A 12,900-nucleotide genomic window follows, 5' to 3' on the forward strand; every position below is an offset into this window, starting at 1 on the left:
CTGCTAATATTCAACGCTCGTAAATTTACTAAACATTTCTATGCTATCCCTTCTCCTTCTGATCCCACTCTGTTTCATGCTAATATTTCTTCATTATATTTAGAATGCGGAGCCCGATATTGCAACGCCCACATCAGTCCGCTTAGCCAGGAGTGTGCGTTCTCGTACACCAAAGTACCCACGCAGAGCATTCTCTCCCTTCAGGGTAGGTCCTGTCCAGGCACCATAAACACTTGTCCGATTCTAACCCTGCAAATAATCATCTCCCGCTCTTTCTATTACAAAGCCCTCCCTTGCTACTTACCTTCTACTCCCTCATCCGATCGCAGATCACTTCAACACTGATTCCCTGTAGATCAGGTAACCTTTGAGATATAATGGTAGATTGTTTGTTGAATATGTTTGCTAAATGACTTACCACCATACTCTTTAATTCAGTATCGGAGAGAGAGGGCAACCAGCACGAATATCTTCCAGTGAAGTCCTTCCTATACCTACAGAAAGCGCGAATACCTTCAACAGCAAGAACATCCCAGGTTTTTATCCCCAGAGGTGTTCCCAGGGTTCTCTGCATCATCCGCCCTGTGATCTGGGTCGGGGGAATTAGAGATACACAGTGGATTTTCCTTATCTCAAAGTTCACTCAGGATCCAGGTTAGTGAAAAATCCATTGTTAACCTTGTTTCGTTACTGTGAACTGTTTGATACTAATACAGAAAGCTAACATATACAGAGTAGTCCGTCACCACCTGGATACTCATTCGAAGGTCTGTGTTAGATATCCAACTGAGAGTGAAAAATTGTGAACTGTGAAATCGAACTGGTCCTGCAACGGGTCAAGCTAAACCCTGTGCACATTCGAAAGTCTTCGATAGCTAATACGACCTTCAATTGGTCCAAGCCTGGCTGTGGGAGACTAATTGTGCAAAAAGAGATCTACACCTGGCTGAGGGGGATCCAAACTCAAAGATTGTGATAGAAAGAGGATCTGAGCCTAGCTGAGGAGGATCCAGGGTGAAGAGTGACTCACCTGACTTGAGTATCTGAAAAGGAACTTTTCGTTTGTTTTGGTACATCAGGCCCTGTGAAGCAACATACTTTGATCATAAGAGACTTGGGCACAGAAGGCCATGATGTTGGTTATGGAACTGTGTACTTGTGCCGAAGAAGCCCCAACACCCTGAACATCCTCCCTTATCATTTTGTGAACACTTCCTTCTTTTGCATGAACAATACCCCACACTATTTGTATTTAGTGGTAAGGATTGGCAGTAGTTTTTTTTAGTATAGGCCATTTTATTTTTACGAGACTCCACTTGGACTGTGTTATTATTATTTGATGGTTGTAGCCGGCTCCCATCTGTATATTTAGGATTAGATAGGCATTCATCACACCCTTGTTAACGTTCAATAAACACCCTTGAACTGTGGTCACTTGTGTCTGTCTTACTTTGATACCATGCCTTCCTTACATCAGTGAGAACCGGGCTCAATCCTTTTAGAAGAAAGTTTGTTTATAGAGAACTGATGATGGAGGAAGTTTCCGAGGGGTCAAGTGTGCATCACTGTCATCAAAGCCCTTATTGGGAGCTCAGAGAAGAGCTGCAGACCCTCGCTGACTGAAGTGCCAAGAATGGAAAGAAATGGAAGGAGGGACATGGGTGGCAGACAGCAGGAGACAGGCCTGCACGCTTACAGGCAGAGGCAGAGCTCACACAATGCAGACCTCGGAAGTGCCAGTGTCTAGCACCAGCTATAAATTATGTGCCAGGCATAACACCGGCAAGAACCGGCACACATGAAGCACTTGTAGAGAGAGAGAGATAGTGACAGGAGGAGAGAGCTAGAGAGAGATAGTGTGTCAGCAAGTGTGATCGGACAGAGTGGAGAGAGCCTGTGGAGTCAGCCCATCAGAAGGATCGGAGCACATTAGTAATTGCCAAAGGGAATTAGTCACAGAAGGCCAGAGTCTTTAGGTTTTCAGCATCCGTTGAGCAAGACTAATTAAATACCTTGTTATCGTTAAAATAGTGCAGCATTGGGGGGACAATGATGGGGTTAGGGACACTTGAGCTATGTTGGAGGGAGTGCAAAGGAAGGTTGAGAGAGCCATACTGTTTGCTCTAGCTAGACTACCCCAAGATCTCCCGATAGGCTTAATGTTCAAATCAAATACAAATCTTAAAAATCTTAAAAATCATTACTTAACCAGACCATTACTCTAGTCGGCAGGCCATCTGTGACACGTGGGAGATGGAGCACAGAGGCTGTCTAATAATCAAGACTTTGTGTGATGCCTCATGTCCAGCATTGCATCCAGAGTCATTGGGATAATGCCATGGCATTGGGGTTAACACACGTGATTCACTCGACTCTCAATGGCAGATGGTGGCTCGGGGTGACTGGGGCATTATGGCAATGGATGTGTTGTATTTCTCATGACATTCTGAGGAATTGGGCACTACTTCATTCTGCAATTTTTTGATTGGTGATTGGAGCTTCATGTGAGATTTGAATATGGTTCAGGGGTAGCCTATTCTAAAATATGTGCCACTCTCACCAGTTTCCCTTTCTTTGGGGAGCAGTACATCATGTTTTGATCAAAAATAGCATGACATCTTCCTGACACATTTCTCAGTAGAGTAAGCAAAGAATTGTTGCTAGAATGGAGGCACCATGCCATTCAACTTCCCTCCTTGCTTCCTAACACATTTTTCACCACTTGGCTTATATCCCATTCCCAGTCTTGGTGTTCAGTTGTTGCACGTATAGGTGGCATTAGCTACCTGGATTACAATAAATATATTGTGAAGGTAGTCTATGTGGCTTGGCACTTTTATATGGCATTTATGTATGGATATGTGTACCTGAAGAGCATCACAAGTGGCATGTCCTTTGTGTTATCTAAACCCTTGTTCCCTTTAGGTGATGCTTTTCTGTAAGCAAAAGCAGTGCCCTGAAATATAAGGTTAATTGCAGTTATTAAGCTGCCCTACTTTGATTAAAAAAAACATCCTCACCAAGAGTGACTTTTCATTAGTGATTTATTAGCAATGCAGCACATGGCACTGAAACAAAGCACTTAGGTTGTCTCATTTAAGGTGAGAAGTATGATGCTTCTAATGAAGGCATGAGCCTTAACCTTTTATCCATAGAAACATGCATCAACAAAAATTGTTCAGCTGTTTCATCTTTAAAGTGGGGGTTCTCTCATATTTGTTAGACTGTGGATATGTTAGAAAATAGGTATGGTGTATTATGCTTCCTTCGTACTACATCCCAGTCATGTTATCTCATAATTACTGAAGTGATTCATTAAAATACAAAGTAATCTGGTGTAATACAAAATTATTTCAAATAGTCCAAAGTAGTCCAAAAATATTTAAAAGTAATCAGATGTAATGTGATATATTTTAAAGTAATAAAATACTCAGAAGTACTCTAAAAGTCATTTGAATAAATAGGAAGTAATATGAAATAATCTAATGTGAAGTAATCTGAAGTAATCCAAAAGCAATCTGAAGTACTTTTAATGCAATTTGAAATCATGTGAAAGTAATACGAAGCAAACCAAAATAATTTCTTTTTTTATTAATTTATTTTTTATTGTGCAATTTTGGTTAAAATAAACCGTATACACATTTATTATAACATTTCAAGAACATTTAAGAAAACACATGATTGCACTCATGAGACGGTGGGATAACAATATCTATATACAATACATAAAAGAATCAGTGAAAATGTTATAAAATCAAGATTTAAAATCACTTTTTGCATAATTGCACCCAATAAAAGACATCACATCATGATAAAACACAATCATATTGAAACATAGACACCAAATGCTCCTTATCACCTTAAAACCATTAAATTGCAATTAGTAATGATTCATGCTTTTTCTTGGACTTTATACAGGTATTGGCAATTTTCCCTATGTTGTACACCGCAGCATTGATTACCACTGATTCTGCGCCAGTGATGGTACTCCAAAATGGATCTCCCTCCCTCTGGGCGGGGTTTGAGATAATCTGTCAGTAGCCCTTTATCATAGTATTTGGTCATTTTGGGTACTGTGTCAACACATGCCGAGCAGTCTCCATTTTCAGGCCACAAAGTCTGCACAATCGCTTATCATGAGGTATCTTTTGCCATCTCCCTGGGTGCTCTAAAGTGGGTAATATGCTCAACTGCAGATAAATTATAAATGTACAGATAGGTCTTGGACAGTTTTTGACCAGATAGCTACTGGTAGTAAGACCCCTAAATGCCCGCTTACAATATTCTGCATACATGGGTATATCTGCTAATAGGTCTAAGTTATTAGACTGCGGTAGGCATTTCGTTCTCTTTTTCAGTATCATTAGTCAATTTGGAAGCACCATCAGATCTTACAAATGCGCATGGGTGTAATTTTAGGGGTGGATGCAGTGTTTGTCCCCCCCAACTTTCATGGCACACCATTTTGTCCCCATTCATTTGGCTGGGGCACCTTTTCTTCGGATGTCATGTCCCCCCAAAATCTTCAGCAAAGTTACTCCACTGCAAATGCGTGTTGATATAGACCAAATGCTTCAATGCAGAATTCCTCAGCCATTTTAAAAATTCGTTTTTGCAGTCAATACTCTCCAATTGCACTAGCGGGTGAGAGAGAGTATCGAGAAACTCAATTGATTGTTGTATTGTAATATACAATTGGCACTGTTGTGTACTGCAATTCGTTTTTAATGAGTGAACACCCAGCTCACATCTAAGTGCTTGCACAGGGACTGATTGAGAGACTTCTAGTATTGATCTGAGTAGTCTCCCCTCTAATTTATCCAACCACTAAATCAGTTCTTCCGGAAGAATGGCCAACCCATATAATATAGCTGGGATATTACTCTTACTATACAAGGCTACTTGGCCTTCAATATTGTTCCCACGTTTTAATCGCATATTCTTTTTATCCACTAGTCTTTTTTTATGACCTTAGAGCTCACCAAATTGCAGTACAAATCCTGTGAAGGCGTGTTAGATATTTGGAAGCCTAAATAGGTGTAATTATCTACTACTTCCAATGGGCTATGATTCAAAAACCATTTGAAGTTGTTTTGTTTATGCCTGTTACGTAGGATCATTATTTCACTTTTTCCAATATTCAGTTTGAGGTTACTTGCCAGAGACTAGTTTGCCAGTGTGAGAATTGAGCGTTGGAGGCCAATTACAGTTCTATCTAAAAGAATGGTATCATCCGCATAGCTGAGCCATGACACCTTAGTAGTGCCCAGTTTAGGCCGAATGTTTCTAACAGCTATTACCTCATTCCCCATGTCACTCACACAAAGGTTATACAATAAAGGTGCCAATGGGCATCCCTGTCTGACACCAACGTTGAGGGGACATTCATAGTCATAGCTTCCTCATGACTAAGGCGAATGGCAACACTTTTTCATTGTATAGTAAAGTGATGAAATATAATAAAGAGTTATCCATGCCCCAATCTTGAAGCTTCGCCCAAAGTTTTGGTCGAGATACCATATCAAACGCTCTACTATAATCAATGAAACACATATACAATTTGTCATTAGGTGTTCTTTTACACTCAGAGATCAACAATTGCACTACACTGATGTTAAGTAGGGCGTTAAAGCCTTTTGTAAATCCTGATTGACTAGGAGATAAACAATCTGCTGCAATAGAACATTGTGTGGCTTTCTTCAATAAAATGTTTGTGAAAATCTTCTAACTAGCAAAATACATTTTTATATAGCGCAGCACTCACCCAAAAGGTCTCGGGGCACTCACAAGAAAAGACAAACAACGAACAAATCAGCTCAGAGTGGGGGGAAAAGCGTTGCTTGGAATGGCCACTGACAGAGTCCTTAAAAATTGCTGGGTTGTCATATACTAGTGAGTGACGTTAAGCATCAAAGAGAAACGTCTTAAGATATTTTCTAAACTGTTGCAATGTTGTACATTGTTTAAGGTAGCGTGGAATCATATTCCAACTATTCGGAGCCCAGGCAGCGAAACTTGCTTCACCTAGTTTCTTCAAGGAGGTGCGTGGGTGGACCAGTAACATCAGGCTGTTAGAGCGCAATGCCCGCTTTGGTGTGGCCATTTGGATATTAGATTTCAAATATTCTGGGGTCTTACTTGAAAGACATTTAAAGACTATTACTAACCCTTTGAATTTCAGCCGCTGCTCAATGGAGAGCCAGTGTTGTTTTTCTTTGATGTTCTGTAATATGAGATTGACGACTCAATCCACAAACAGCCCGTACAGCTCCATTTTGTATGGTTTGAAGTCTCTTGATGTTCCCTTTAGAAGTTCCTATCAGAAGACTATTGCAGTAGTCTAATTTGGTGTTGACTATAGCTGCTGCAATAGATGCTCTATTAGCTTCTGGCAGATACGGACGTATTTGCCATAGAAGGTGAGTAAAGGAGCTACATGGCGATTTAAGGTAGGACACATGTTTCTGAAATGTCAGGTGGGCATTGAAGAACACTCCCAAAATCCTCACATAATCAGATACTAGGATGTTGTTGCCACCTATTTCAAAGGCCTTCTAGCATGCATCCAAGTTTTATATCCTATGAGGTGTACTAATGACCAGCAACTCTGTTTTTTTATCATTAAGGCTTATCATAGCCGTCTTCTGGCTATGCTGACTTGCATCCAGCATAGGCAGAAGACGGTAATTGTCCTTGTCTATTCTGTCAACCTTTTTAAAAACTGGGATCAAAATCGTCCTCTTCCATGAACATGGGATATTGCCTTCATGCAAGGTTTTCAAAAACAGCTGTTCCAAAATATGTGCCCAAAAAGGTGGGTTAGATTTAAATACCACGTTAGCAAGGGTATCGGGACTGGGCCATGAGAATTTTTAATTTTAATAGATTTTATGATCATAAGAATATCCCCCCACTCAAAGCCCTCACTGAATTCAAAACAGGGTACATATTTATGACTTGCCTCATACTTAACAGATGTGTCATAAAACATGTTCCTAATTGCTAGGTGCCACAAGGACTCATCAATCGGAAACATTTTTCTTAATGAAGACTTATTGAGAAATCTATAGACCATGTCCCGCACAAGAGAACAAGAGAACCTTATCACCCTTAGAGGCCTGAGAAAGCAAGTAAAGGTGTATTAAAGCTGTATGCACCGCGTGAGAATTGAAAGACAGCGGAGGATACCAACATGCTACTTTGAAAGAACTCTTGAATTAATGCTCATACAGTGATGCAACAGGTGGATCGGGTGCCCTGCTGGAGTTCCCTGTGGTTCACAAGTTACTGGTAAGTTGCTGAGCATCTTTTGCCCCGGGGACGGAGTGTTGTGAGTTAGTGATTGTGGGAATATGTGCACTTGGAATGGAGAAGCCGGTCGTTTCCTGGCTTTAAAATGATGTGCAAGAAAATATAAGGGCTACCCACTTCATTTACTAATCTATCGTTATTAAAACATAAACAAAGGAGAGGACGAGCAAGGACAGTTATTCCAATTCGAGTGTCTACTTCTTTGTCTTAGTTATGTCACGATACTAAGGGGGTAATTCATAGAATTCAGCGCACAAGTGGCGCACGCGGCTGGCGCACAGTGTGCGCGTGCGAATCCCTGCGCCAGCCGCGTGCGCCAAAACCCATTTCCGCGCACAGCGTATTCATGGATTCCAGCCACCAAAACCAGCCGTGGCGCACAGTGGCGCAGCGACCCTGCAGCAGTGCCAGTTACGCCCCCAAGAACGCCTTCCGCGCAGGGAAAAGCCATCAACATACCCAATCCAGCGCAAAGGGCTGCGCTAACCCTGTACCAGCACAGCAAGCGGGCTACGTGTATCACTGGGGTGCGCGGGAAGTACCTCACGCGATTGGCCCCGTGCGAGCAGGGTACGTGAATTTCAGGGTGCAGGGGAAGTTACACACGCGATTCCATCAGGGTACGTGTATTTCGGGGCGCGCGTGAAGTTCCACACGCGATATCAGCAGGGTACGTGAATTTCAGGGTGCAGGGGAAGTTACACACGCGATTCCATCAGGGTACGTGTATTTCGGGGTGCGCGTGAAGTTCCACACGCGATATCAGCAGGGTACGTGAATTTCAGGGTGCAGGGGAAGTTACACACGCGGTTCCATCAGGGTACGTGTATTTCGGGGTGCGCGTGAAGTTCCACACGCGATATCAGCAGGGTACGTGAATTTCAGGGTGCAGGGGAAGTTACACACGCGATTCCATCAGGGTACGTGTATTTCGGGGTGCGCGTGAAGTTCCACACGCGATATCAGCAGGGTACATGAATTTCAGGGTGCAGGGGAAGTTACACACGCGATTCCAGCACGGTACGTGTATTTTGGGGTGCGTGGGAAGTTCCACACGCGAATAGCCTGGGCGCGTGTATTTCAGGGGTGCGCGGGAAGTTCCACACGCAAATAGCCTGGGCGCGTGTATTTCAGGGGTGCGTGGGAAGTTCCACACGCGAATAGCCTGGGCGCGTGTATTTCAGGGGTGCGCGGGAAGTTCCACATGCGAATAGCCTGGGCGCGTGTAAAACTTCCCGCGCACCCCTGAAATACACGCGCCCAGGCTATTCGCGTGTAAAACTTCACGCGAACCCCCAAAATACACGTGCCCCGCTCGCACAGGCACTATTGCTGTATGTTGCCACTTTTGTAATGCGCAGGGACGCTACCGCCTGCCTTCGTGTGGCGGACGTGTATCGGCTTGTGCGTGTCTTTCGCTGTGCGTGGCTTTGCCCTATTCGGTTCCATGAATACGTGTGGTTCGGGTGCGTGTGGGCGTTCCCTCTGCTTCCCTGCAGTACATCCCCAGTTACGCCCTTGTTTTCGCAAGTTGTTCCCCATTCCGCGCGTTACGCCCCGTGTTCCGCCCACTTTCTAGTGTATGCGCAGAGGTTGTGCGCTTTCACTGTGCGCGTCGCGCACGTCTTTCGGGATGTTGCAGTGACGTGTGCGGCATGCACGGGTTTGGCGCACATCCCGAGGAAGACACGCGCAGGGACTTCCATGAATCGCACGCGTGCGCCTCTTTTTTTCCGCTTGCGCCTGCTTGCGCCTGCTTGCGCGTAGATTTTCGGCGCACGTTTGTTCCATGAATCGGCCCCTTAATGTTCTGTAGTTTTAATTCATATTCAACCAAATAAGGTATACAAGTATACAAGTGCAATTAGTACTAAGGCAAAATAAGTCTGTGCCCATTTTTTAAAATCATAAATAACAAGTCCGGATATGTTATATAGTGTGTTGGTGAGACTGTTGCCCTACCATTCAGATCAAGTAATCCTGTAACGCTTCCTGTGTTCATTGTAGTGCGTAGTTTGTGTGATTACTATAGCACAACTCCTGTAGAGATTTCACATTTGTGTGGACAATATATTGAACACTTAAAAAACCAAAGTTGTAGTGCATATTGATAAATGTGAGTGTCTCTTTGGCTCAGACGACAGCTCAGTGTGTTGCAGAGAACTATATTCATATGCCAGATCACAGTACCAATCTCTGGCACGGTCAACTCTGCCGGTCAGAGGTTGATAAACGTACACGTGCATACACATTTGGCATACTAACACCTATTGCACTAGCTATCAAAAAGAACACAGCGTCAGTATGGTTCACTTCTAGAGCTCTGTTCCTCCTGAAGAAGTGGACGGCAACCACAAGCGAAGAGCACAAAGCATTGGTGGGATTATGATGAGGGAGCCAAATTCAAGACTCTGGAACCAAAGTGTCGAGGTTCATATTCTGGCTTTACCACCAGATGATACAGTGACCCTGGACACATCATCCTATCTCACTGTATAGTACTGTGCTGTCATCGGTGAAAATGTTTTCCTTCTCACATTCTGGTGAAATTGTTGGCTATTGTCTGCTCGTTCCTTTTATGTAGTCCATTTGGTTGGAAGAGGTACAGAAAAGAAATAAGACAACCTAATATCACAAGCCTGGTGTCAAGCTTATTATCAGATCGGCTGATTTGCCTTTAAAAAAAGTTTGTTTTTTGTACAGTTTTACACATTCTTCTGCACGTCATGAATATCAACCCACAAGTCTGTGTGTTGGGTGCATTTACAGCTTTAAAATAAAATGCAATGGAAAATACCGATATAAGATTTTTATGTTCACATCAATTACTATTCTAGTACTTGTATACTTCCCTTGATGAGGGAAAACAAATAACCTAACATCATTTACCTCTAGCATTACATGCTTCTGTAAAGGACTTTTGTAATATTGAGTTATCTGGGGAGGATAGCTCAGGGGCCACGTGCTCGCCTTGGAAACAAGACGACACGGAGCACCACGGGTTCAATCCCTGGGTCTGCGCTTAGAAACCTCTCGTTATTAAGCGCATTTAAATCACCAATCGTTTTATATAATGTATGTAGTTTCCAAGTCAGGTCTACAAAACAGGGTATTATTTTAGTTCCTGAAAGTCAAACATTCACAAAAATGTGCACCTTATGTGGTCAGAAAATGCATACTGGGATCAAATGCCAGCTTTGCCTCTTAATCCATTGCCAGTCCCTAAATATTTTGAAATAGCCCCTAAGAGTGAATTTGTTCTCGGAATACTGTCCAAAAAAACTCACTTGCAGCTTAACGGCGTATATTTTTGATTCATATATAAAAATAGTGACAATTTATATATCGGACGCCACAAAGTCGTTTGTTTCTTTGCTCACTAACAGCAATCCCGCTTGAAAACCATGTCTGTCTTGTAATGTCAGTCTACATCCAGATATGCGCCCCTTCCTGGTAGCTTCCAATCTTCTATCCGTTTTGGTGCGTGTCCCTTGTTGCCTCCGATCTGTCTCTGGTATCTGTACTTGAGCATGCTTATAATCTGCGACGCTGTTAATCCGAGTTTGGTCTCGCCGGTTTATATGCTCCCTTTCATACCTCTACTGATCTGTGCTCTGCAGTTATAGTGTGGCCGCTATACCTTCCTCATGGCTGGTATTGTTAAAAAGTGACCTGTTCCCATGCTAGGAACAAATTGGTTGTAGAGGTGCACTCCTTAAAGCTGAATAGAGCTTAAATGAAGGTAAATAGTTCACAATAGATGTAGGTAAACTCAATAGTGCTCCCTGTTGGAATCTATGCTACTAGATTCGAAATAGTGAAAGGAAAGGGAGGGTACCCCGAGACAACTTGAGGTATAAACAGGTGCACAAACAGCAGCCCAATAGCTGCTAAATTTGTTCTTTAAGCAATGTAATTATTTAGACAAAGTGATTCCACACGATAATCTTTAAATAAAAGGTAATATTATTGATAATAGTGACCAATCAACAGTCTTGTTGGTTTGTACTCTATACATAGTATTCAAACAAAGGCGTAATTCATACAATTAAATAAACAAAACAGAACACATAAGTATTTGTATTCAAATTACACAAACATATATCTCATTCTTTTAACATTGGATAACAACATAAATAGTTCATTCAGTTTTGATCTGTTAGATACAAATTATAGTCAGATATTCTGATATCTGGACAGGAAAGTGTTGTTGTTGTCTCTTCTGTCTCATACTACGCGTTTTGGGTTATTAAACCCTTCTTCAGGTATAGATATCAGTTGACTCTTTCTAAAAAAATTGATATAAGGTAGTATTACTAATTAATTCATCAAATTATAAAGTTAAGTAACTGAAATAATGATTAAGGGCTGAGTTAGTTAGTTACTTCACTAACCTGTTGCTGTGATCAGTGATCGGGGTCAAAAAATTGTAAGAGATTCTTAGTAGGATATCCCAATCCTATCGACAACAAAAATTTAATGTGTATATTATAAAATCTATGGCTTACATATTGTCTAGATTGAAGGCGATCTATCACGGGACCAGTGGCTTAAAAAAAAGCGCTGGGTCCCGCTCAAAAGATCGCAAGTTTTATAGTTAGTTAGTACTTTTGTAGTAACATGATTTATAACTCAACTAATATGATATTTGGTTGGGAAACATATCATACGCGGACACGAGATGTGTCTCCATGGTGCCACAGCATCATCTTAAGGAATATAATGGCGGCTACAATTAAAACAACAAAGTTTGGGTTGTAAGTCGGGAATACTCTACGTCGTTTGCAGAGAAAGAAGCATGTGAATCAGTTTTTAGGAGAGGACAGTACCTTAAAATTAGTTCCGGGAGATGTCTTCATGTTCTACTGAGAAATCTGTGCTCAGACTCGAAGATGAAGAAATAGAGTTTGGCTTTAAACCATGATTGCTGTTTCACACGCGTGGTCACTTAAATCCATGCATAATACCGTAAATGGGCGTCTAGCCTCGTCTGGTGATCATACGCTGTTCTAAACAAAAACAGAGAGAATCTCCGTGTAAATCATCTTTATGCTCAGATAATTACTGAATATAACCGGCAGCACAACGACCGCTGGATCCTCGCATTCAGAGGAAGCGTATTACCTGTGTGTCAGTGCGCTGGTGTGTCTGTGTTTCAACGGGAACGAGATGCTTCCTGTTTCTCGTGCAGTTGCTGCGCAACGCTTGGCATTTTATGCTACTTATATGAACTAGAGGGGTTCTCATAGCTAGAAAGAACTTAAAGGACACCATCTTGGATTGGAAAATGGCTGAAAGGATTCTTTATAATGAATCTTTCATGCAATCTGTAGTCCTAAGTATGATCGCAGTGATATATCCTGTCACTACTGCGGGTGATGACAAATGTTTATGCTAAGGAAACCTTAGCACTATTAATTACCTGCAAATTGTATTCCTATATTACCAAGTTGGTATATTGGTCTATGGTGAACCATTTATTTATATGAATTGGAGCATAGTTCTGGCTCATAGGAAGTTATTATAGTGGGCAAACTATAATGGGATACGTTTAACACTATAAAGCAGGTGTATGTTTGGTCAAGTAAA

Source organism: Ambystoma mexicanum, chromosome 8 (genome assembly GCF_040938575.1).
Source record: "Ambystoma mexicanum isolate Mex_15411 chromosome 8, UKY_AmexF1_1, whole genome shotgun sequence".
NCBI classification, from domain to species: domain Eukaryota; kingdom Metazoa; phylum Chordata; class Amphibia; order Caudata; family Ambystomatidae; genus Ambystoma; species Ambystoma mexicanum.